Raw genomic sequence first — 22,896 nt, forward strand, 5'->3', positions numbered from 1 at the left:
TCCAGAGCCAGAAGGTGATGTCACCATTAGTGAGATCCTGTTCTATTTATTGATTCTCTATTTTTCGATCAGTGAAATACCTTAAATTATTTTAGAAATTACTTAAAAAAATGTATGGTTCATGAATAAAAATTACTTAGATTTTTTAGGATTGTAAGGAGTGAAAAAAGAAAATCCTTTTCGATCTACTCACTCTTTCTCACAAAATGCAAGGCCCACTGAACTCCTACAGGAAAAAGATCAATTCGGATAGTACAAGGCCACAGTAAGATACTGTAACAGTCCATGATACCATTTCCAAGTTATTTTGCAGGAAGTCATCTAGTAGACGAGGAAAGAATTGTTATCATAAGAACAAGTCTTGTACTAAGCACCTTCGAGCAACCTTCTAGAGGATCAGCGTAATGGAACTTTTCCCAAAGCTCAAAAATCCACTTCCAGTACAACTTTCTCCCATGAAATCTCAAAAACTATCTCAACCAATACAATATCTTAGCTTTGCTTCTTTTTATGTAACTCCTCAATCACTAAGACCAATGTCCTAAAACCATAAATAGATATCTCAAGTCCTCTTGCGCAAGGTGTGTTTGATGACCACGAGCTTCATCCTCCCCAAATTTTGATGCAAACATTTATCGCTTTTGTTCCTAGAGTACTTAAATACTTTAATTTTATGTGCTTTATCAATAGTTTGATCTTCAGTTGTTGGATTCCACCAAATATCAAGCAGAAGAACATGACACGCAACAACCATGTTGAGACCAATACTTGCAACTTTTAGGGACATTATCATAATAATTACCTAGGGAGCATCTTGAAATCATTCACAACTTTATCCTGTGTCATTACATACATAGTTCCATCCAACCTTCTATATTGTATGCATGATTTTTTTAGTGGAACCTCAAGAAGATCCAACATACACAGCCACTAGGTGAAAACTATGGCTTTAATCTACTTCTTTAGAGTTGGCTATGCATGTTGATCACTATTACCACTATCAGACATTTCAGCTAAATATTTATTGATATTATTGACATAATTGTTGCTAGAGGCACCCTGTACATAACTTAGGGAGGAAATTGAGAGTTTATGTCGTAACTTTGATCTTTGAAGAATGAAACTCTGGATTATCAAATTTCAAAGCCAATTCAATGACCCCTTATAAACCCTCAGAGGTCTCATCATTGACAATATCATCAAAGTGCAATGCTTTAAGGAATTTAGTGAAAACATAGAATTGTCCTTCAGATGCCTTTTACAACCTTGATTAGGAAATTGCTATCATCCGACTAAGTAAGGTGATATAATATGAACTGATTACAAAATATATGACTGCAGATGGTGACAATGACTTCTTCAAGGGCATCATTACAAAGTCCACAAAGAGTTAATGAACCTTCCAAATAATTTATCAAATCAATTTGTTTTTCCATGGGTAGCATCCTTGATGCTTCTACTAAAGATATACAAATAGAAATGGATAAGAAACTTTCAAGAAGAAGATTATTATCACATGCTTTACAAAGGCATAATAACATCAATAATATATTCACATAGTTCTTTTTCATAGTTCCTGCAGCAGTGTAGACCTTGAATTGAGCTTGTAAATAAGCTTCAAGCAAGTGATAAAAATCATGTTCTTTTGCAGATAACTAAACCTTCTGCAACATAACTATTTTAGGAGGTAATGTAATAATAGGCTCCCCATCAGTGGTAGTACCTTTTGTGCACCAAACAATTATTGCCTTCAGGTTAGCTTGGAGCCTCTAGTATCCTGAAATTGGATTTCTGGAAATTGGCAACTTATAAACAACATTGATCATATTTAAGAAATATAAAGTAGTTGAAAATATCATCAATAGAATTATGAATTGGTGTCCCAGAGAGACACCACCTTTGTTTAGCTCGTAAACCCCAACATGCTCTAGCAACTTGGGTTCTATGATTCTTAATACTCTGAGCTTCATCTAGAACCACCAAAAAGTAACCCACTCTTGCAAGAGAGAGGAACATGTTCACTTGAGGAGCCATTTTCTTCCTAGAATTTTTGTCTTCTTAATAGTCTCTAACATCTACTTTTTATTTTTAAGAATAAATGAGTCAATTAGACTAGAATAATCAAGGTTTCTTTCAACTGCTTCATAATCATCTCCAAGATCCTGCTATGGAACTTCCATACTTATGATGGGATAAGTAGTCAGATAAATGTCATGCTTTTCCAACTCATCGATGTCCTTTATCATGTTGCTTCCATGATAGACCAAGATAGATAGATTGGCTTTTGTGGTAACCTTGTCACAGATTTCCTGTGCCCATTTCTTAAGAAAACTTGTTGGACACACAACCAAAGTACCGGTATATGGTCTACCTTTCTTCACAGAAAATGTGTTTTATTTCCCCTTAATGCATTCCTCCAAAGCAATATCATTTGCATCATTATTTGATGTCTTTAATTTCAAACATGTTGATACTGCATCATCTTCATCTAGATTTATAGCAGATATTTCAACCTTTACTTTATTTTAATCTTCCTAAAGAGATATGTTAGGATGCCTCTCCTTAAAAATTAAAGTAATTACTAAGATAGTCTTCCAAATCCCTTGATCATCTATAAGAATACCACTAGCACAGTGCATGTTGGTTGTCTCTTGTAGAACCATCCAATCCAATGAAATCCTCCAGTTCTTTAATAAATGTACTGACAAAAGACCATAATTAGGGGTAGCATCCACTATTGGGAGATCTTGGTACTACAATACTTCTCTAAATGTCACTGCTTCATCATCTTTTTTCCAAGATGTCACATGTAGACCAGCTCCATTTAAGGATCTTTCACAACCTAGAGTAGAAGGAAATTGCCTTCTTTTATTTTTGTAATCAATCTTGTCTTCTGTATCTGAATCACCATTCCAGTTTGTAATACCATTCAAGTTAGGTTTCTCAACCACTTCCTCATCGATATTTAGTGAACCATATTTCCAGGTAAAAGGAAAACTCCCACAATTCCACTCCTTGATTTGTGGATTGTGTTCAATACTTGCACACATCCTCTCCTACCTAGTTTGTAGCTTCTATTAAAAACTGCGGTGCATTCACTCCTCCTTGACATTTGTTTCTACTCAAGACTAAATTCTGAATTCTGGTAAGAATTCCCTGTATTCTGCTTCATTTATGTAACTTTTCCTCCCAATGCAGTTTCAGATGACCCCTGTAATTTCAACCCAACTAATCTTCTTTCATTAGCATTGGTGTGCATTTTTTGAGAATACCAATCTGAAAGGTTAGAGCTTTCCTGTGGTATCTTCCACAAACCTTTCTTTACAAAGTTTTTTATTTGATGGTTTATCCTAGGCAAGAAGCTTTCTACGAGCATCAACATTCACATTATCTGGTTTAGAAGTGTGTCCAAATTTGTTAAGGGTGATTTTGACATCTTCATCATTATTGTTTGTATGAGTGAGGTCTACCTACTCCCTTGCAACTAAAACTTGGAAACTTCGTCCCCGAAATAGGTTCCTTGATATTGTTTGCACTTAAGTTCTTATTTACCAAAGGAAGATCATCATCAATAAAACTAGAATTTTTATGATTCCTCTAAGAATTCAATGAATTCACAGTGGAAATATGTGACAATATTATTTCCCATGTTTGTTTAGAGCATCCAGTCTAATGCCAAAACAGAGCCATAAAAAATTTGGATTCAATCTCTCTGATAGGAAGATATTTAGCATTTCAGATAGAACAATATAATCAGTCCCTTGGACACTATTCTCTTTGTGCAAATAGGGTTTATAACTGATATGGAAGTTGAATGAGTCTAAACCCATTGAAGGCGTGCCAATGCTTAGCCATTGTTCGTCTTAATATCTTCTTGCCTAACTTTTTCTTGGCTAGGCAAAGTTGGGGGCTCTGCCAAGATTTGAAAGAACTCATTGACGTCCATGTCTAATTCCATCAGAGGTCCTATATCACCCATAATATCTGATAATAATCTCGTGCTAATAATATTTCAAAAATCCTTTAGAACAATCCTCAAACTTTGCAATGAAATAATACTCGATCAATCCTTGAAATGACACTTGAGAGAGTCTTACTATGGTATTAGTTCAATTGATGCTCAGTCTCAAGGATGTAGGAGTACTATGAGATCAAATCCCACATTTATGTCACAGTGATCTTCCATAGAAGGACCAAGATGGGCCTCAGGAAGAAGTGCGAGAAACAAAGAATGTGATTTTCTCCAGCAAATAATGTAGACAAGTTTAGCCACAAAATTAATCAAGGTTTATGCCTCAGAGATCTAAATTCCCTCTTGTTCTAGGGCTGAAATAATTTTAGACAAATGCTGGTCTTGTGTCTCAAATGAGCCACAAAATAGCCCTTAGGGCCGAGCCTCAAATACTTCAGCGAATAGTACCAAAGAATTTCCAAACAGATCCTTAGTCAACAGTCCTCAAATGTGTGTGTAGTAGACCTTGGAAAAGTTTGTAACCATCCTTGGATTAGCCTTACAAAGGGCCAAAATTTGGCTTCTAAGTTTGCCTAAGATGACATAGATGAAAGCCTAAGAAAAACATGGAAATTTACCTTAGGCTTAGCATAAATTCATCCTCTTCTCCATTGAATCTCCACACACAAAAAATCATAAAAATGAAACCCAAAATCACAAAAATATTGACCTCTTTCTTCTATTTCGTACCTTTCCCTAGGCCTTGGAAATTCAAAGAAAAAAAATTATTGTCAATTATGTCTTTTGGAGAGATGACGAGTTTCTCTTTATAGTGGTTGTGGATGCTTCTATGAGGGACTTACATACCTTAATCACCTTGGAGTCGACCTTTGAAAAATTTGCAATTTCAAATTTCAATGTTGTAGGCAAAAATTCTTAGGACCAAATTTTAAATTTTATTTTTGGAGCCAAAGAAAAATATAATAACCCCCTTCTTGGGTGATTAGATCTCGCTTGCTAGAAGAAAATTGTATCCAAACTATTGTGGGAATTAGATGATAGAATTTGTTGAACGTTAAGGTAAATCACCTACTTCCACTCAATGTGTTAATGATAACATTGAAGTAAGGTAATTATTCAGTATGAAATCTCATTGAAATGCTAAAAAAAAACTATAAGAGTTGCTACAGACTACTATAGGATAATTTCAAAAGATCAAAATTCATAATTTGACTGTTGATGTTCTAATATTAATTTTCTATGAAAAGCATGCCCTGTTCTAGATCAATCTATACACGCATCATGTCAGGCATATATAGTATAAATTATGATTGACTTATTTGAAGCATAAAATCAAAAGTTTCTTGGGCAATGTATGACAGACTGAAATTAGACAGGAATCGAGTCAATTTCGGAACCTTCAAGGGTAGGACCAGTCATTCCTTAGAAAGACCAATCTCCACTAATGAATATTTAGTGTTTGACAAAGGTACCCACTACTCATACTGGGGCATGATATTCTTGTGATTAGTTGTGTTGACCCAAATGCTTAAAATCCTTCCAAATGTAGTGATAAGAAACTATACTAAAAACTAAATAGTGGTTCATTAGCACATATGTTAGCTAATTATCTTAGTGAGAGACAACTATCAACTATCAACCCCCTACAAGTTTGTAATAAAATAATAATGAAGAATAATGAAGGTTTTCAATTTCTATCCCCATTTGTTTTCTATCATTTTTTTGTGTCATAAAATCTAGGGTCATTCCCAAATGCGAGTAGCATATGCATATCCCTCAAATCACAAAAGAGCATGGAATAATGAAGAAGGCACGGTGTATTTTTGAACTCTTTGGATTTCATTGATTGATTTCATTGACACAAAGAAAGAAAATTCAATTGTGACTGCTTTCCCATTCCACTTTAAATAATATTTCCCATTATGCTATTTTTTGTTTTCCAAATACTCGCAAAGAATATATTACAAATACACTGACAAACACAACATTACTTTATTAGAAAATAAGTGTTTGGTGATAAACCTTTCCAACATAAAAATTAAATTAGTGGAAATCTTGCTTCTGGTGTATTTCAATTGAAAACATATCAGGTAATTAAGATTGGAATTGATAAGATGACAAATGCACACTATCAAAAAATCCATCAATTTGATGGTGCTTTCCACAACCTTTCCTAGCAGATAAGATGAGTTGTTCTTCTTCCCACCATTCCCTGAAAATTCTAAATTTAAGAGAATGCATTTGCTACTTGAAGTTTAAAAAATGCTTCCATTCAAAAATATTTTCTTCTGTTTTCTTTCTATCTCTTTTGATGCACCACAACATTTTGTTTCCATAGTGACATCTATCAAACTTTAGAAGACAATAACCAAGTGCCACCAAAAATAATTGTAGGGAAAGGAATTGAGTTAAACAATAATGAACTGTGCACTTTAGAACTCAAATGAAAAGTTTCCTTAGAGTTATTTTTGATAGAAGAATGTGAACTTGAATCTTCAACTATTACTAATTGGCTTTCCACAACCTCATCTTCCAAATTAGAAGCCATGTTGTTAACACCACAATCCTCTATTTCAGTAATTTGTCTTCCAACAGTCCACATGACAGGTTTGTTGTCTCCTATTCCTTTTCTTTGGCATTGAAATGGAAGCTCTATGAAGCATTGATTTCTAACCCCCACTTCAACTAACTTTGATGCCAATGAAGGTACCATAATTCTATATTTATTTATGTACACTGAAGAATGCACTTTAATACTTCAAGTTAAATGCTTCAAAATTATTTTTTCATCTATTTCTTTGAATGCTTCCTTTGAGAAATATACAAAAACACCAACACAACTAGAATGACAATTCTCTATTTGAATTTCAAAATTCAAACATCCAAGTTCCTTCTCCACCCTATCAAACTCACACTCAACTCTCTCTAGTTTCTGTAATATTTCTTCTTTTAATTACAACTACCACTCAAATGGTGATATTATCTAAAAGGTGTCACCAGTCCTTGAATTTACTGGTGCAAAAGGATTACTATCCAAATATTGACCATTCAATGGAGATTCTGCATCGAGAATCTGAGAAACACATACTGGAAAAGTACCCTCTTCCAGTAAACTAATTTCTCCATGTTTAGAAGTGCTTGGAATATTATTGCACTACTTTTCACAATCACCCAACTTAAAAGATATACCTCTGAAGGAATATGCATGTTCATCTACATATTGTACAACAATTCTAAAATCACATAGGTGAAGAAGAAATTAACATTTCACACTTTTTGTTTTCTAGCTAAGAGTCATGCCACATCCTTAATCATCATATTAAATGTAATATATTGATAAACAAGAAGTAGGAAAAATCCCGTATATTAATTGGAATAACTACAGCCAAGGAGAAACACATTTTATGGACTTGAAATGGAATCCAAAATATGGCTAGGGAAGGCCAACTCAAATTGAAAAGGACTAACAAGTATGAAAACTACATTGCTAGGAAATAAGTGGTGATATTGGCATAAGCCGAAGGGTAGGTTCAAGTGGTCTTGCAAGAAAATGTGAGTCATTTTAGAGTTGGAAGGTTAAAGCATCAACTCTCAGTTCCCTAAGGGTTAAGCACCATAATTAGTTCTAATTGGTTCCAATGGTTTACCCCATTCTATCCATGGATCATGACAAAGTACTCATGGATTTCTACAAGGTTTTCCTTGGGAAGAACAAAAAAATATTAAAAAGAGGTGGTGATATTGGCTAGTCTGATGCAGAAATAGTTGAAATTGAAGATAAAATATTGATGGGATCAATCTGATAAGATTGAAGAATAGCTAGCCCAATAGGCTATCTCAAGTGGTTAAGTATTTTGAGGATTGAGCTTCATGTAGGAGGTCTTGAGGTCAATCCCTTGTGGTGGTTGCCTCTAGTGTGTGCTTCACTCAAAGCCCTTACTAGGTCAAACACCATAATTAGAGGTTGACAGGTTTCCACTAGGTACCATCCATAGATGTGGGGAACCACCCTGGTGCTTCCCCATGAGGCTTTATTTGGAAAACAAAAGTTTGAAGAATAGGATCTATAGCACTAATTAGAATATCATAATGGAACATTAGAGAGAATGTAATGGAGAAATAAGGAGCAACTAAATAGGTATATGGAGCATAAAATTCACCCACCCATGCCCTCTAATGACATATATCCTTATCAAGATTGGAGGATATATCAAACTTTTTCAATTCAGATTTTCTCCATGCTAGATTATAAAAACGTTGGAAATCTGTAAAACACTACACTCTCAATATCAACCTTGATGCTTCTTGAAATACTATCCCCTGCCCACTTGATAAGGTGGTGTGCATGGGGCTCTAATCCCATATGAAAAATACTCAAGAATTTATAATTTTGTAAAGAGGAATCTTTCTATATATCATTAGACAAAACAATAACCAAGGGGGTGAGCGTAGAAAAATTAACATGACAAAACCAAAGTGCAAGTATGAAGTCCATTGAAATAATTTCACAATTAAGGATCCCCTCGAAAATAATTGTAAATAAATAATTTGAAAAACATGGATGCACCCAACTTGGATGAGTGGGGATGTTGCTAATTGACTTTACTAAATAAAAACAAATAATTTACTATTGGATTGTTTTGACGAAGTGCAGAACAAATCAAAGTCATTTCTATAATGTCACTGTATCTACGACCCAGAGGGGGTGAGGGGAGGTACAACCAACCCTTCACCCAAGGTACGAGGGCAAAAGATGAAGGATGGTTTGAACCATAAATGAATTCCTAGAAGGAAAAGAAAGGATATATTCGATCCAATTCTTTTATGTGATTTTACATGAGATAAATCAAAGCAATTTGAAAGATAAGTTATGTATTCTAACAGCTTATAGCATATGCATGTTTCCATATATAATAATGAAAAATGAGAAGGAATTGGAGTCTAGGAAGAATGGATGTAAGATAAGAAGGAAACACTAAATCAATGACACATTCTCCTTGATAATATAGCCAAAACATGAGCATTTTAGGAACTTTTAACAAGAGGTTCCATTTGTCTAAATTGCTGGATTGATCAACATATTAGGGAATGTGTGAAATACCATATTTCATCTCCATATCAACCAAAATTCCTCTAGAAAGGTTCATCCTTCACTTCCTAGCATACATCACTAGTTTGACTTCTCCATATGTCAAAGTAGTCAAATGATATGTTTAGTCACTTCTAGTCTCTTCAAACTCCAACTAGATGGTTGACCAAGGTATTTTACATTTATATATGTAGTAGGATATCAGTGTTCAAGATGCCTTTAAGTAAAGTTTCAACAATAAGATAGTTTTCCATTTGCAAAAAGATTTATTTTCAATGCTTCGATACTATGCAACAAAAAATAGATGATGCTAGATCTATAATATTTGACAATAAAGTCAAGGTAAATCACCTACTGCCACTAGCATTGAAATTTGTCGGAGAGGTGGTTGCTTTATCAAAACGTAAAACACCATTAGAAAGTGAATACTTGAAGGACTTTCCTTCTGAGACTGACTTACTAAGGACTGGAAGGCCTAGACTCATTGGAATGGAATGATTAGAATATATGAACTTCTCAAATAGAGTTCAATTGTTTGCAAGTCACTCAGAAGAGGAATGTGAATTTCAGTCTCCAAGCTCCAGTAGTTCTACACCTTCACTTGGAAGGGAGTGTAATATATCTGAACAAAATGAAACCAATTTTTTTGTATCCCCTTTGCAGAAGACGTATAATATAAAGGAAAGATCTAGTCAACAAATGGAAAGAAGAGATAGGAGAGAAAAGGAAGCAAAGAAGGTTGCTAGTGTGGCATCTACCATTTAACCTACCCATTCAACTCAAAAGGGAAAAAAGGTTGTCACATCTAAGGGTCATAGTTCCGATTCAATCCGCCTATTGTGAGACTAGGGCAGTTCAAAACTTGTAACTACTAATGCGTAAGTAGAGATCTCATGGGGAATATAGGTATTTTCTTCATAAATTTCTTGATTTTCTTCCTTAATTGAGTAATGTTATCATGTGGTGTTTTTCACCCGTGTATTTGAGCACTTAGGTATGCAAACATTTATGAGAATTTATCTCTATTTATAATGTCACATGACCAACACCAATATCCTATAATGTGAAACATATCATATATGATCTGAAACTATTATTCAAACAATTGTTTCCTTTTTGTTTTCAATTTTAAATAACTTTCGTTATTATGAAAAAAATATTCAATATATACATGGATGAACTTAGGGTCAAAAGAGGATGATGGTAAGTGTTTGCTCATGCTTCTATATTGAATCTAGATTTAATGTGTCATGTTAGAATTTATTCAGTGTGTACTTTCTAGTGTTTTAGGCTTGCAAATTTCAACCCTTTGGATGGTTAGCCTTGTATGGATCATACCCAACCACTTATTCTAATTCCTGGTATAGGTGGAAATGATAACAACATAGAAGAGAACACAAAATTTTGTCCCTAATGTCTACAACAAAGTGATTCTGAACCATAGATGATTATTTTTTTATATTATTGAAATCACATGGGCCTATGAAAATCTTAATCTGTATGCCTTTCTCATGTATGTTATAGGTGAGATTGCCTCAAAGAATATGATATGGATCTAGGTGTTGGACAAATTGGAACCTTGTAGATGGCATGTGTATGCCATTATCAACTTGAGTATGCATCTTACGTTGCAACCTAGAAACCTATAAGCTGAACTTTATCAATTTATAAGATTTATAACCATCTACTAAGATTTGAAATGTAAGATTTGAACTTTATTAATTTGAAAAAAATTATAAACTGTCAGTCTTCCCTACATGGGCTACATGTTGGATGTCACCGTACACTACTAGAAGGTTAGAAGGACAAGTTTTTCATTCACAATTTTGTCTATACCAACTTTTTTCCTATCTATTTTCTTCTCTTTGCAGTGTGATCTATGTTGAATTTTAAGTGATGTACTTAATAGATATACAAACTCCCTTTAACATGCCCCTTTTGAGAAGCTATTTTTTGTAAACTAATCATGCAATGATATGGAAATTGGAACTGATAATACATTTCCCTATCTTTCTTGTAAAGATTAGTTAGGCTTCAATCATAGGATAATGGTTTCTTGCTGGTAAAAAGGTATTTATTATTATTACAAATATGAGTTAGGGAATTATTTGTCATTAGGGTGTCACTTAAGGTTATTTTGATGCATGTGCAGTGAGGCTTTTGGATAAGTCTGAGTATAATAATTAGTTAGACATGTTTAAATGTAGGATATACAAAATTTATAGGTTATTTTGATATCCTATGCCATGTATATTTCTCACATGTCTGACCAAGGAAAGTAGAAATTTGAAGTCCATTATGGGAAGCTATGAGAAGTATAGGATTTCATATTTTATAGTTTCTTTGCTAAAAAAATAGAAGCATAAGGGAAAACATTGTGTCAAGATATTATGTATCATTTTGGTAATTATGAATAGGACAATCACAATTGAATAAATAATAATAGCATTCTTTAATAGCTATTAATAGAGAGACTATGTGACTATTTGATGAAGAGATACAAGATAATATAATTATTCATGAACCTATTGTAACAATCATTGGATATGTATTGATAAAAATGACATTCACTCTTTGGGCTCTCTCACCTCTGGTGTATGAGAAATCCCCTCCAAGGATGGATATTTTCCATCACTGGTCCATGCACAGATCTTCTCTTGTGGTGAACAAATAAATTCATTATGATTATCTTTTCTCTAGTAGATCCTAGATGCCAGGAGCCAGGGCCATGTATTCATTACAAGCTCCTAATCTAATTGGTTTAAAATATCACTCATCAATGGTCATTTTGCAAAAGGAGCCAAGTAAAGTAGCATATTTTGTCACAAAATTTCTTTTTAAAAGATAAAAGAAATAATTTTATTTATTTATACAGAAATCCTAGATAGGAAGTTGGGTTAACTGCAACCCAAAATTCCAAAATTATAGGATTAACCTCCTGGCTCAAACCCAAACTTCTCTAAGGGAATATACCCATTGGTTGAGGCTATGGTGCCTTTCCAGTAGCTTAAGGATTTTTTCCTCATCTCTAGTCTAAATTTTATTTCATTGCCTTGGTATTGTAAATCAAAACACTCAGTTTGTTCAAGCTAACTTTTCCAATACCTTGTCCAATTGCATGTTTTTTCTTCAGCTTGTTTTTGTTGTTTAATCACATTTTCCCTCAGATGTTGTTGTTTTTCCATGCCCCACACATCAAATCCAAGCTTTAATGTACTCCATAGATTGATCATATTCCCATTAAATTTTGAAAACTTCTTGCCTAATTCCAAAGAGAACTTTTCAAGCTTCATCTTGGACATCTTTTGCAAAGTAAAAGTATTTTTCCTAGTTCTGGAATGACCTAGGTCACCTGGTCCCCACCTCTTCTTGAAATCCCTCCTACTGCTTCCTTTCCTTCTCTCCTATTTTCTTCAAATTTAATCACTACATCCTTTTCTTCTTCTGCTTTTGGGGCATTATGCGTTCTCCTTAGCCATTGCTTTTCCTTCATCCTTCACTTGGATTTTAACAGTGTTAATATTCAAGCATATTTCTATCTTTTTGTAAGCAAAATCATAAATATGATTGTGGAATTTGGTACCCACACTGCACATCAGTACACATACTAAGAGGGTTTCCTTATTTGGATATATTTTTCTATAGGTGTCCTTATTAGCATTAGCTTTTTGAATTCTGTATAGCTCTCCTTGTCTAGTGAATATTTTTTCTGGCCCTAAATTATTACCCATGATGAATACCTGTGGGAATAATGATGTTAGCCTCTAACTTCCTCTGTAGTTCACTTTATATAATTGGAGCTAGCTTTTGATTTGTAGGCCTATGTTTTTGTCTAAAAGGCTTAGCTCTCTCCTTCACTGGAATAGCATGTTGATGATGTCTTCACATCCATTTTCTAGTTGAAGTACTTGTGGGAGGACATAGTTATCATTGAGAGGGTAGAGAGTGCTTTCTTTATATCCATGCAATTGCATCTTTGGATACTCGTGCTTGGTGTGGATTTGGAAGTGTTTGAATGCTCCTTGGATATTTTGTTGGTGTAACGAATATTAGCCAAACTTTGTGCTTACAATTTTAACCTCTATTTAGTGTTTACATTTCAGGATCATTGTTATTGATCATTGTATTTTGACATATTGAATTAATTAATAATGAGAAGCACTCCCAATTAATTTTCTAGACCCCATAGTGAGTAGGATTTAAGCATGTAGCTCATTACTCATAATTGCATCACATATACTCATTGTTTTTTACTTTTTGGCATGCAAATCAGTCTTTTAGAGGAAAACTTTTATGTTGTCACAATAGATTTACATGATTCACAAGGTGAGAAATCAATCTTTGGTGTAATTGCATATTTTTAGATTTGATAATTATAGGTCATTTATAGGCTATAAATGTCTTCAAAGTTTCACTTATAATTTAGTATTCAACTTAACATATTGAGTATCTTATATGTAACTATATTTCCCTCCACCCACTTTTCATAATGTTTATAACCATTAGGAAGGGACCTGCAACTTTGATGCTACTTTTCTTGTTTAGTAAAATATTTTCCAAGACATTACAAAGTTTTATAATTTATTGAAAGTTGTAGAATTTACAATTTATGAAGTTTCAAGGTTCATATTTTTAAATTATAATTATTTAAAGGGTGCTATCTGAATGGAAGAGCACTTGCTTTATAAGGAGGTTGGTGGTTCGATTCCATCATGCCCTGATATTCATATGAAGTAGTGACGATCAATTTTTGGTGACAGAGGCTCTTTTGACCATCACCAATGAGATTATGGTGACATTTTTCGACCCTCACCAAAACATGAAATGGTGATGGCATATGCATCAATATTGACATCCATGAAAAGTTCATCACCATAAATCATTATTGTTCATATGAAATGGTGATGGTTAATGAACATCACCATATATATGCATCAATACTGATGACCATAAAGGCCCATCACAATAAATCATCGTTGTCCATATGAAATGGTGACGATCATTATCCATCATTATTCATGACGGACTTTGAATGTGACCACAACACCTATACTTTTGGTGATGCCACCTTCAATGACGCTCAATTTTTTGATGATGGAGGCTAAGGTTGGTCACCATTGCTCATATGAAATGGTGATGATCATTATCCCTCATTATAAATCATTATTGGTGATGGACCTTGAATGTCACCACAACACCTATACTTTTGGCGATGCCACCTTTGGTGAAGTTCACTTTTTGGTGACAGATGCTCTTTTGAGCATCACCAATGAGCTTATGGTGACATTTTCGACCCTCACCAATCTCCTTTTTTCCTGTAATAGATTTTATGGCTAGATTAATCACCCTCAAATTCGAAGGTCGTGTTAATCGTTGGTGTCATACATTGTCATTTTCTTCTATCTATTCATTTGACCAGCTTGCCAAGAAACTTCATAAAGCCTTCGATAAGTATAGCTACCAAGATGTTTGTGGAAGAATCAATCTTTTAAGATTGAAGCCTGATGAATCAATTGAGGAATTTTCTGATCAATTCCTTCACCTATGTTATGAAATTCTTAAAAACATCTGAACTGAGATTTCTTGAAACAAGAGTTTGAGCTCTTGGTTCTTGTCTCTTCATACGGCGAACCTGAACCTCCTATTTTTTCTTCTTCCCCAACTCTTGTGAATCATGAGCACCTCAAATTTCATAGGAGGAGCTTACTACCCCCTTTTTTTCATCATCCTCCCTTTCCAGTCCTGATGCAAGTGCCTCCTTGCGATGGTTGCAAAACTGGGAAATCTACAAATGAAATCTTAAGTCCATCTTCTCATTCTTCTTCCTCTTTTCATGATTCAAATTCAATAGAGGAAATTTCAAAATGGCTTATGAAGCCTAAGATGAAGACTCACTCCTCCATCCCACAATATGACGTCAACGTTTACAACTCTAGTCTCAAACCTAATCTGGATTTTTGTTATCCTCTATCATCTACACATCCTGACACTTTGTACCATGACCCACTCGATTAATCTGTTCCACCAGTTGGCTCTTCACATCCTCTTGATTCTCAAGCTACTGGCTCAAATTGTGATCAGGTACAAAGCAGTCATATTACATGGGTAGAGGAGTAGAAAGGTGAAGATGCTTTTAATCTTTCCTTTCTTTTTCATAATATTCCATGTGAATATATTGCGTTTCCACTATTGGATGATTCTCAATCTGCTAATCTTGGTAGGCAATCCAATGCAATTAATTCTTCCAATCAACCCCTAGCCTTGATAAATAATCATTCTAATGACAATGACTCTATTTCTGCATGCCGCGATGAATGCCCAAGCACATCATGTGAACTTTTGGTTTCTCATGAAGATTTTAATTTAGATGTAGAATCTAGTTCTATCAAATAAGATGCTCATATCAAAACTTCCTCTGCACCTCACTATACCTTGTGTCCTACCATTTGCAATGCATCTACCTACGACGGTGATACTCCATTCTCTTCAGTTTCTTCATTCGATAGGTTATCACAAGGCAGTGAGGTTATCCATGATGAGATTGAAAATAGTCAAATCATAGAGTACCCTTCCCATCCCTCATGATATCTTCTCTTGCATGAAGACAACCCTTCAAATCATCTTTCTCATGAGATCTCACCAATTCATTTATCTTTTAATTTGTGATCAAAAGTGTCTTTCGACTTGCGGAATCTGGCTGTTGAAGTAGAAAAATATGGTAAAATTTGTGTCAAAGATGGTTGTTATCTGATGAGCAGTGGTCTTAATGAAACCAGTAATAGAAACTATTCTCAAACCACGCATAATTTGGTCCAAGCTTCAAAATGTGATTCTACAATCCTAGGAAATTACGAGACCTACCAAGAAGTCGAGGCACTTCAACTACTATTGATGATTATGTCAGGATCTATCAACTCTGGTAAGCTCCCTGAACTAAGTCAAATATGGTTTCTCTCACACAATATGTCTCTCTGCATGGTTTCTCTCGATCTAAATTTCATTGTGAAAATGTTTGGTATTCCAGGTGTGACCTTTCAAATTTTTAAGATTTTACTTCTAACCGAATTCAAGAATCTATTACAGTTCATTCATATTCATGTAAATCTCTCACATAAAACTAGAGTTGGGAATATGCATCTCTCATAGAGTCATGGAATTGTGAAGTTGATCATTCCAAGTACTATCTTTTCCTGAAGGAATAATACTTATCGAATTTATCCCTTAATGGTCAGTGCCTAGGTCTTCTTGTGAATTTGATGTTGGAAATTTTTACTCTCATCACACCAGAAATCCTCTTGAGTGACAATTAATGCACAATTTGTCTCATGAATTAAGATCTTCTTCGTTAACCGTGTCCCAACTGGCCTCTTGTATTTGTAGTCTTGACATCCTTTTTAAACTCTTTTGATGACTACGATGCTTGTACAATTTGTCATGAGTAGTAGGAAAATGGTCTGTCATATTTGGCTCGTAAGGAAATTGGTTCGATTATTTAGAGAATTCACGAGACTGTTCAAATCGATTTTTTTCTATTTATTGCAAACTTTGAATCTGATCCTTCAATCATCTCATCTGATAATTTCTATATCTTTTGTGACTAACATTCAACTTATCATTTTCCCATCAGTACACCTAATGACAGTTGTTTCACACCTCTTGATCTTCATTGTTCAACATCTCCCCATTCATATTTTTTGTCAAGCAGGCGAGGCTCTTCAAAATTTGTTGATGGTTATGGCAAGTCCTCACTGTCTTGACATGACTCTCAAGTATGATTAGATCTATTTTTCCACTCCTCTAATTTAAAATTTATCTTTTCCAAGATTTAAGGGTTTTTAAGAGGGTCATTATGAATTTTACGATCCAACTGTTGAATGGATGAAACAAACTTACCTGGAATTCTCTAAAGAAAACAACAAGTTTCAATATTTCCTCATGCTTTCTAAAGGGCTAAGTGTAGATGAAGACACATCCACAAGAAGCTTCTGAGATTTGTTGAAAATTGGGATTCATTGAAAAGGTAAGCATGTGAATTGGATGAAAGTAGTGGTTGCGAGATGCCTTTCCTCCCACAGGACCTTCCTTTTCTTATGCAAGTTTTTCAATTTTTTATATTTTATGTTGCACATCACTTTATATTTATTTTAATTGTTCATATCTTTTTGGATGCAGGTCAAAAACGAGTACGGTGGTTTCAATGGAAATTTCATTATACACGACCCTGACCTTCTAGTTGTTAGGTTAGGAGTAGTAGTAGATGCATCCTAGTTTTCCCTTTCTTGTGCACATTCTACACTCAATCCATGTACTCTATCCTTGTTTTTTTATTCTGGTTCTACATCATGTTTTATTTTGTCATTTTGTTCTCTTGTCTTCTGGATATGTTTCCTTGTTGTGTGTTTTCTTTCTTTTCATCTTGTTTTCTTTCTTGTTGAGTTTCGCCTTTGTTTTCGTCATGTGAATAAGTGTTGTCCCTAGACCTATTTCAGATTCTTAGTATGTGTGTGGCTGAACTACAAAGAGTCTTGTGACATTTCGGCATTTGGCTAGACATCTGTCTGTTTTCTTTGTGTTGGCTTTGGCTTTTGGTTGATGAAGTTCTGACAAAAAATACGATCCGTCCATAAGGAGAATTTTTGTTCAACCATGAACCTATTTCTGTCCAGGAATCCTCATGCCTATAGTCAGTTCTTGTGTCCTTTTCTTCATCCTTATCCAACTAGTATATAAGGAGAATGGAAAAAATATAAATGAGCAAACCTGAATTAGAGGTTTTATATACTTCTCTGAAGGAACAACCTCTTTTTCTCTCAATAAGTCGTGATCCCTCTTCCATCCCAAAATAAATAAGTTCCAATGCATAGTTCTCATTAATTAAAAAAATAAAGGCAAAAGAAGAGAAAGGCTTCCTGCACAGAGAGGTGAAGCAAGAAACCCCGTTGGGGTACTATCCAAGCTCGCCAGTAGTGGAGTAATGTCTATGTTCCTGTGTGACTTCAGTGTGGTACTTTTGATGCCTACTGGCAACAGAGAAACACCAAATATGAAAACTTATTCTTTGAAAATCTTAAGCTTGCGAGCTAAACTGCCTTTCCCAACTTGAAACACCGTGATATTGCTAAATCAACACATGTTGTGTTAAACTGATAAGGTATAGTGGGGACCATTCCTAGTCATGGGGTAAATGGAAGTCCAAGGTAATCTGCATGATGAATCAATTATCCTTGAAGACCCAAGGCTCTGCACGAAATAATTAACTAAAATAGAGAAGTTGGATTCTACTAATGTGTCACTAAGCATTGTAGTGGTTGTAACACCGTCCAAATTTTTGGCCTAAACTCAAATTTTAGAGCCTACTGTGGATACGATGATCATTCATTCCTTATTCACTTATTGGTGAGTTGATTATTTCAAGTCCCCTTCTCGAATATCAAGTCCGTTCACTCTTTTATGTTTATATAGCAAGTGTCACCTTCAGGCATGGGAATTATTTCTTGTCATGCAAAGGGGAGTTTTTTTTTTCTTCAAGGGGCAACCTTTATGAAGGTGAGTTGTTCTCATCATATATACATGTTTCACACTCATTTCCAAATTTTCTCACACCATTACAAAAGTATCACCATTATCCTTACAAAGTCTATTGACGTGGCCACACTTGTCGTAAGTTGCCACAAAGGTTGATAAATTAAGTGAAGTATGTTTGATATGTTCTGGATGATATATGTTGTATCACTAAGTGTCCAGGTGTAGTCAAGTTCTATCACTATTCACATCGGTTCCACTGATCCTACACTTGGCCAAATTCCAGAGGATTCCTAGCAACCTAGCCTCCTCCAACCTTCCTAAATTGTGCACTTCACATCTACAAACCCAAAGGTTTTTCCTCGCCTACTGGAACTATGTAATACATAGAAATAAAAACCTCCCTTTTCCTCCAAAATTTCATAGATTCTTCCTCCAGTGCCCTTCCCCTAGTTGAAGCTCACTACCTCCCAAAACTACACAGTTATGTCCCTCAAGCCTCTCAACTGCCTAGTCCCCCTTGCCTCTTGAATTTATGTAAATTTTCCTCATAGGACTCCATCCCACAGTACCCATTTCCTGCTTGAACTATGCAATTTTCTCTCTCAGTGGGCATTGCACAAATTTTCCCCTCAATGAGGACTGTGCAAAAATTTCCCTCAATCTAGCCTGAGCTACTCACTATGTAGTCTCAATGATCAAGCTTGACCCTTGCCTGGTTGAACTACACAATTTCAAAGTCACTAGGCCTTTTTTTGCCTTTGTGGGCCCTGACCTAGGTTCAACGTTAGTTAGCCAAAAAAATCCCTACACTAATAGCCCTTTCGGCATCAGCTTGTGGAGCGCGAACCAAAGTCTCACCCGAAGCAGTATGGGGGGATGCTGGAAGAAAGTTTTCACACCTAGAGATGGTCGTGATGTCAGTTTATTCCCTTTGTCCCTACTTTTGCGTAGGTCATTAGAGCTTAGAGCTATGTCAATCTACCCCTTATTCCACCCTTCAGTACCTCCGTGAAGGTGTACGATTGACTTTCACGGAGCCCTGACCCACGGTCCAGGTACTTTCACGCATCTATGACATTGTATTGTATAGGTTCCCAAGTTATCCCAAGTATTTACTTATCTTACTAATCAATCACAGTTAGCGTTGTGTAAACTAATATCCTTACTTGCGTTGAATTAACTAATACAATCACATATATTCGTGCATCAAATAAACATTGTAAATTAAATCCAAAACATAATATAATCATATGCATTAACAAGAACTAAATACATAGTAGTTGCAAATACTTCTCTTTATTGATATCTTTCAGTTTAATGCAAACTCTATCTGCCCTGCGCACACAGCTGCAGGGGTTTGTGCACTCAGATACGGACTTCCACCCTAGGTCTCTGAACACTCATCTATAGAGCCTCTACCTATGCTAAGACCCGAGAACACTTAGACTTCTCTACTCTACTTCGCTTCTTCTTCTCAACTCCTCTAACTACCTAAATGTTACTTAGCTCCTTTTTATACAATCCCATGGTCTGTGGACCATGGATGGATCTTTACAACGGACTTTACACTTTACAAAATAAGGGTGGACAACCCTTTATGACTCTTTACACCTTCACGTTCTGCGACCACAAAACATGGAGACTTTACAACTTTATTACAAAATTGTCCCAAAACATGGGCTTTTAGCCCCAAAACTGTCCTTGGGGAAACCTGTTCCCAATAGACCCCCAACAAAAACATGGTGACTCGCCCTCGAGTCACTCTACGGGTGTGGATATCTTGGCGTGAAGACCTCCCAGCTCAACCTATATGACAACAACCTCAGCGGTACACTGTGCGGCTGCCTGCTTCACTTCTTCAACCAACTACTATGTCACTGGTCCTGAACTACTAGCCTGAAGCTTCTGCTAAGTCGTTTGTAGATTAGCAATCCTTCCTTCAATGGAGGTCATGACTGAATAACCTTTGTCCAACCAGGGCTTTAATTGCGCCTTCAACACTGCCTCTTTGTGTTGCATTGCATCAACCTGTTCCTTCAATGTTTTGGCCTCTTGCAGCTTTGCCAGTCTCTGTGTGAGAGCGAAGGTTCACGTTGTACCTTTTAATTCATCATAGCATTTTTGTAGCTCTCACACCTCTATTTCCAGTTGTTGTACATTAGGATCCTCTTGCAATCTCATTAGGACCTCGAACGACTATTCAAAAAGCCGTGTGCAGTCTGCTACTGCACTGTCTACCACCACTACTGCCTCTGTGACAGCGGTTGCGTGCTACTCCTTTACTTCCGATGGAGCTAAAGGCTGGGCCTTCAACTACAAATCTGCAATCTGTAGGTTCAACTCCATCTAACCCTTAGCCAGATCTATGTGAGCATCGTACACCCCTATAGCAAGCTTGCAAATGTGCACCTCAAACGATTCTCCCTCAGGAATGGCCAACTCCGAGACCATTCAGCATGCCTCATCCATGACCTGAACTATGTGCTTTCTTTGGTTAGTTACCTTGGTCATGGTGGTGATGGCAGAGTCTTGTTGTAGGTTCGGCCACACATTATTGATCTTTTGTTCACTGATCACCTGCACACCGTGCTATTCACAGGCCCTCAGCTCCGCGATCACTCCATCCTACAGTAGGTGGAGCACCTCGCCAGGAAGTATTGCCAACTTCAACCCCACTCCCTTGACGAAACTAATAGTGGGCTTGTCAGCTTCATTTTCTATGGTCAATGCTCCATCCATAAGCACTATCACTCGGGGGACCTTCACACGCAGCATCTTCGTAGCTTCTAAAGTACCGATAGCGAGGCTGGTGGACACTATGCTAGCCTGTGATGTGCGAATCTGTAGCTCATGTAGACCCATATGGATGGACCCCAATAGTTGTTGTTGTTTTTGCTCGAATTGATGCAGTACCTCCACGGTGACATCCCACACCATGTCTCCAATGTCATTCAAATCTTCCTCTATTAGGGTGATTGGTTCTAGCGATGTCTTACTGGACTTCGATTTCTTTTGCAACCCAACTTTTTCTTGGTCTCTCAGATGTTTGATGTGGTACAATGCCATCTTTGGGTCCACTCCTTGCTACTCTATTCACTTGTCTATTTATTCCTCTGTTTCGGGCGAAGGCGACCTCGCACCTTTATCAGAGCCCCACTCTATTTTTCCTATCCACTTTTTTGCCTACTAGGCAGCATCGTGCTCTACCTAGGTCTTGTCAGTGACCTCCTTCTTCCTCTTCTCAGCTAGCTACATCATCTTGAGCTTGGCCTCCTCCTTTTTGTGCCATGTGGTGAACTTGCTCGTCCCCATCGCCAAGTCTGAGAGAGTGCACCACTCTTCCAGCCAGCGATCAAGAACTGCGTCAATCGCGTTGTCCGTTGCCAAGTAAGGCAAGTCATGCCACATCTGCTCAAGGTCCTTCCGTGCCCTAATTGATACGTGCTAAAAGTCTGCCTTGAACTCCACGTAATCCTATAGTTTGGCAAACATAGTAGGCGATAATCATGGTTTGCAATTGATAGCCATGTGTATGTTCATTTCCATCAAGATCTAGAATATCTTGCTATCCTTGATGTGTTGAGCATCCTTGGTCACCCACAACGAAATGTACGTTTCTACTTCTGGAAGGTCGGGCATGACCAAGGGGAATTGACTGTCTTCTGGCAGCTCCCAGGCTATGAACACAATGGACAGTAAGAGCTGTGCATATTGGAAGGTCTTTTTGAGATCCTGTGCCTCGCAGTAGTTCACGGGGAACTCACCACAGAGATAGAGCACCCAATTAAACTGGACTCGTTCAGTGCATTGGGTCGCTAGGGTGACGACTGGTGTCAGCACTTCATCCTTGGGATGCATCCTCATAACTTCTCCTGCCAAAATTTGCGTGGCCACCTTGACTACAGGGTCACAAATACTCGAGATGGCATAGCCTCGCAGCTTCTTCACGAGCTTGAATGTCTCCTTCATGGCCTCTGTGAGGGCCTGTTGGCCACCTTTTCCACCAAACATAATGGCCAGATTTTCCCCTGTATAGGGCATCCCTGTGATCCTATGGATCAACCTGTTGGTGATCGGTATCAGCTCCTCCAGCCATAGACACCCATCATTCACCAAGAATAGCAGCTGCTTGATGGCCAATATTGTAATGGGTGTGCAATTGTAGTGTGGCACCTGTAGCAGATTGAGAAGACCTGCCTTGTCTACTCACCTGAGCCACTTCTGTGATTGCGATGCAGTCATCCCAGTGGTTGTGTGAATAACGCGGTACATTAGATGTTTTGTCGCCAAGTGCGGGAACTTCTCATGG

The 22,896-nt window shown here is 36.5% G+C and overlaps 1 pseudogene; it reads right to left on the reverse strand.

Annotated features, from left to right (window-relative positions):
- Positions 1–1,140: 1,140 nt before the first annotated feature.
- LOC149260683 (helicase-like transcription factor CHR28) lies at positions 1,141–21,653 on the reverse strand (annotated as a pseudogene).
- Between the last annotated feature and the right edge of the window lie 1,243 nt (positions 21,654–22,896).

The sequence above is a fragment of the Pinus tabuliformis genome, chromosome 6, assembly GCF_031772625.1.
Source record: "Pinus tabuliformis cultivar Carrire ecotype Pingquan chromosome 6, CPIR1, whole genome shotgun sequence".
In the NCBI taxonomy this organism is placed as follows: domain Eukaryota; kingdom Viridiplantae; phylum Streptophyta; class Pinopsida; order Pinales; family Pinaceae; genus Pinus; species Pinus tabuliformis.